The sequence below is a fragment of the Camelus bactrianus genome, chromosome 9 (genome assembly GCF_048773025.1).
Source record: "Camelus bactrianus isolate YW-2024 breed Bactrian camel chromosome 9, ASM4877302v1, whole genome shotgun sequence".
Classification (NCBI taxonomy): Eukaryota; Metazoa; Chordata; class Mammalia; order Artiodactyla; family Camelidae; genus Camelus; species Camelus bactrianus.
Window position 1 is genome coordinate 72,155,146 of NC_133547.1, and position 4,219 is coordinate 72,159,364.

The window sequence follows — 4,219 nt, forward strand, 5'->3', positions numbered from 1 at the left end:
TCGTGTTTTTAAAAGCCCTTCGAGTTACATTCCATTATGCAGTTAACATATCGCAGATGGTCGGGCCATTGTTCGACCAGGGAACCAGTTTTTGATCTCTGAAAAGGAGGGCAGGGAACCAGCACTTGACCTCCCCAGAGGCCCTGGAAACCCTGAGCCCGGAGTAGAGAAGAGAGAACAAAGGGGGGGGGGCCCGACTCACCCCCGAGAACTCGGTGGTCGGGCTGAAATGAGTGACTGAACAAAGCAGAAGGGCTTGGGTTACCGCCCTTTTTCTTGAGGGAACTTAACCTGGATGCCCTCTGGTCTCTCGAATATCCAGTCTGTCTTCTCTGAAACAGCTCAGCGCCGTCTCAAAGGCAGGCACTCTCCCAGGCTAGTTCGTATCCAACTCATTCAATTAACATGGGATAGAAGCCCCCGCTGGGAACTCAGAGGATGAGAGGTGAAGGGACAGTAGTATGTTGTCCCCCTAAACTTGCAGCTCCCTCCTCCCATCACTGCCCACCCTGCTCTCAGTAAATGCCACTGGCTGGTAGCCTGGGCCTTGCGGTAGATTTTGTTTTGCTTCCAAATAGTCAGTTCCCTGCTGTGAAAGGGTCCCGTGGTCCTGCTCCCCACTGAGACTTGCAGTGCATCCTGTGGGAGGAGTAGACAACCCCGCCCTTGACATTGGCTTGGCCACGTGACTTGTTTTAGCCAATGGCACGTGAGAAGATGGGAGGGAGGTGGAAGCTTTCCAAGCCTTTGCGTGTTTCTGCTTATTCTCTTCCTCCCTATCTATCCAGAAGAGAGGCTGCCCCTTCACGCTGGATCCTTACAACGAAATAGATGTGTGTGAAGCAGATTCAACAACCTACAGTGACCTTCAGTGGACATGCGGCCTAAGTGAGAGATAAAACTGTTTTGTAAGCTATCGAGTTTCTCGGGCTGTTTGTTACTGCAGCATAACTCAGTAAAATCAGAAGAATTCAGGCCCCCAGCTGAGGGGTTGTCCCTGATTGCCTTCTTTCCCTCAGTGTCCACATTGCATCTGGACCAAGTCCTGCCATCTCAACCACAACTCTGTCTCACATCCATCTACTTTTCTCCATCTTTGCTGCCAACACCTCCATCCTCTGGCTCCTGGACCACTGAGCACTCCGCTCCCAGTTTGCCTTCTCTCTCTGCTCCCATCCTTTCTTCACTCAGCAGCTGGGCTATTTTTCAAGCAATGAAAGTCAGATGGTGCCATCCCCATGCTTAAACCCCCTTCCAAGATGTCTCATCGTTTTTACAAGAAAAGTCAACCTCCTTGCTCTGCCCCCAGGCTCTGTGTGCCCAAGCTCTCCCCATCTCTTCCCTGCAACTCATATGTGTCCCTGTCATGTGCCCTGCCATCTGCCACCTGGGCCTCCTCTCTCTTCCTCAAACACACCCATTCTTTTATTGTCCCCAGATCTCTGCCTGGAATGTTCTTCCCCAGATCTGTCCACCTCTCCAGGAATTGGTACAAACATCACTGGCTCAGAGAGACCTCCCCTGACCAGCTCCTTCTCTCTCCCAACTCTAGGCAGCTCTCATCACCACTTACAATTATTGCGTTTGTTGCTTTATTTTCTTTCTGTTTGCCCCCTACACTCCACAGACTAGAATGTAAACCCCATGAGAGAAGGGACAATCATCTTCTCTGTTGTACCCCCAGCACCTGGCTTATGGGTACTTGATAAATATTTGTTGAATAATATCTAAATAAACAGAATGCCTTTAGTCAACCTTCTATTGTATGGATGAAGGAACCAGGATCTGAATCTCAGAGAGTCTGTGCCTGGCCGGGCGCCCACTGCCCCTAGTTAGCGGGTGGCAACACCTGAAGACGATCCCCGATCTCCCAATCCCATCCAATCAGTGCTTTCCCCTCTGTCACACCTCCTCTCCTCCTTGTGAAGACCTTTACTTTAGTCTCCTTTCCTTACTTGTTCCTGCGTTTAACATCCACTGAGATCAGAAACTTTTTTCCGATGCCTAATATATAGCCCTCAAGCAGCCAGCTTATAGCCCCATGAACTCAACCACTGACCTATTAAGAATCTGGTAAAGGAAATGGCCATGACTCCACTCCCAGTCTATAAAAGGATGGTACCATCCTTGAGCACTTGCGTGTATTAACTCATTTCATCTCCTTCTTTCAATCTCCTTTTTCTGGCAAAGACTCAGAGGCACAGCTAGTGACTGGTGGAGCAGGGATTTGAGCCCAGGTAGCCTGGCTCTAGAGACTGGGCACCGACCTACTGCGTTATCCTGACCAGACCAGCAGCCTGTGGGGCGCTCCCAAGTCATCCACCAGAAATAATGCCACCCATCAATGCACCTTCCAAGAATTTAAACACGTTTTCAAAATCCAGCCACATTTCTTCTTTCCTGTCCCAAGGTCCCTGCGATGTTATGAAAAAAACAAAAACAAAAAACAAAAAACAAAACCTGATCTCTGAAGCTGGTAGGCAGGGTCTGCACGTCGGCTGTCATTCACGGAGCACTGACTACACACCAGACACCCAGCCGTGGACTTAGCGTGTGTTCTCTCGTTTGACAGGGAAGGAAACTGAGGCTTAGGATGAGTGCAATGTATAAGCTCCCAGACAGAGAGAGAGAATATTCCAGCTCAGGCAGTGTGATTAAATGACTATGGTCAAGATGCTTAATCCGGGGCAGGGAGGAGGGGTATAGCTCAGTGGTAGAGCACGTGCTTGGCATGCACAAGGTCCTGGGTTCAGTCCCCAGTGCCTTCATTAAGGGGAAAACTTTAAAAATAATAAATTAAATAAAAATAAATATATGTAAAAAAATTTTTTTAATTAAAAAAATACTCAGTTCTTCTGCGTCTCATGTAACTCATCTACACAATGACCCAAACAAGTAACACAAACTCACAAAACACAGGGCACTACGTAGCACATAGTAGGCCGTCAGGTGGTAGAGCTACAAATAGCAAAGAGGCTCCCCCGCCAATGGGCACAATTGTTCATTAGAAATAATTGCCTCGGCCTGACTATCAAGCAGCCAGAGATTTCAGTGACTCCTGAGAAAAGTATTGATCCACTAACGACCCACCTAAATCGCCAGAAAGCCATCTGCAAACAAAACGCACTTGAGAAATCAGTTGTCACCAGCTCCTTAACCTTCATGGCTGGTGGGGTCAGACGGCAAACTTCATTCCCTAATGTTGTGGTTCCCCCCGCCCTGCCCTTCCTGAGCCTCTGAGCTCGCTGCTAACCTTTCCAGACCCTCCACCTCCCAGCTAAAAAGGACTCGAGCCCAAGGTGACCCCAGAGAGCGCCAAATCAGATACATTTTCTCCAAGGAGGCAGAGTGTTTCATCTCCCGCTTATCCCTTGCATGATCCATCCCGGGGACGCGACCGTGGGGCTGGGAGCATGACAGATCCATCTCATTAGGCGGCGAATTCATCACACCTTCCGTCTCCACTCGAAGTGCTTCTCAGCCCACCCCGGCCTCGTCTCTCTGTCACTACGATCTATTCAAGGGCACACCCACTGGCCGAACCACAGGGAGGTGGGCTTAAATGGCTTCACTTGAAAAATACCAGGGGTCCCTCCCTGAAGGCCTTCCTTGGTTTATTCCCATTGCAGATCTGGAACTCTGGCTGTGCCTGGGCTGCTGGTTGGAAGCTGGCGGAGGGGAGGTGGGCCAGCAGAGACGGAGGAAAGTGCCAGTCTGACTTGAGACCCCACACATCAGATGTCAGGGGTCTTTGTCAAATGAGGAGAGCAAGACGGCGTCCCTGAGTAGACCACGGGCATGTCCCAAGTTTCAGAGCACCACCATCTGCCCAGGACTCCTGGTTGGATCCTTCCTGCTCTGAGACAGACTGGGTTTCCGAAGGACCTTTTGAAGACTCCAGGTAGCTCTGTGAGTGAATTCCATCAGAGCCCAGAGGCAGGCTTTGTCAGAATCACAAGCCTTTCAGAGGGCAAAACCCATAACTGGTCTTCAAAGAGACAAGGACTGCTGTGGCTCACACCATCTGCCCGGCAGAGAGCAGGACAGAAGGGATGCCCCTAAGGCATTAAGATTAGTGGCGTCTACCACAGAACTGGATTCAAGGCCACATCGTGAGGGCTCTCCGCCTGATCTTGGTGGGGAGAATATGTCACTCAGATTGACCTTGAGTGAAAGCCAAGAGGCCAAGGGAAGGTTTGAAGAAGCTCACAGAGAAGAA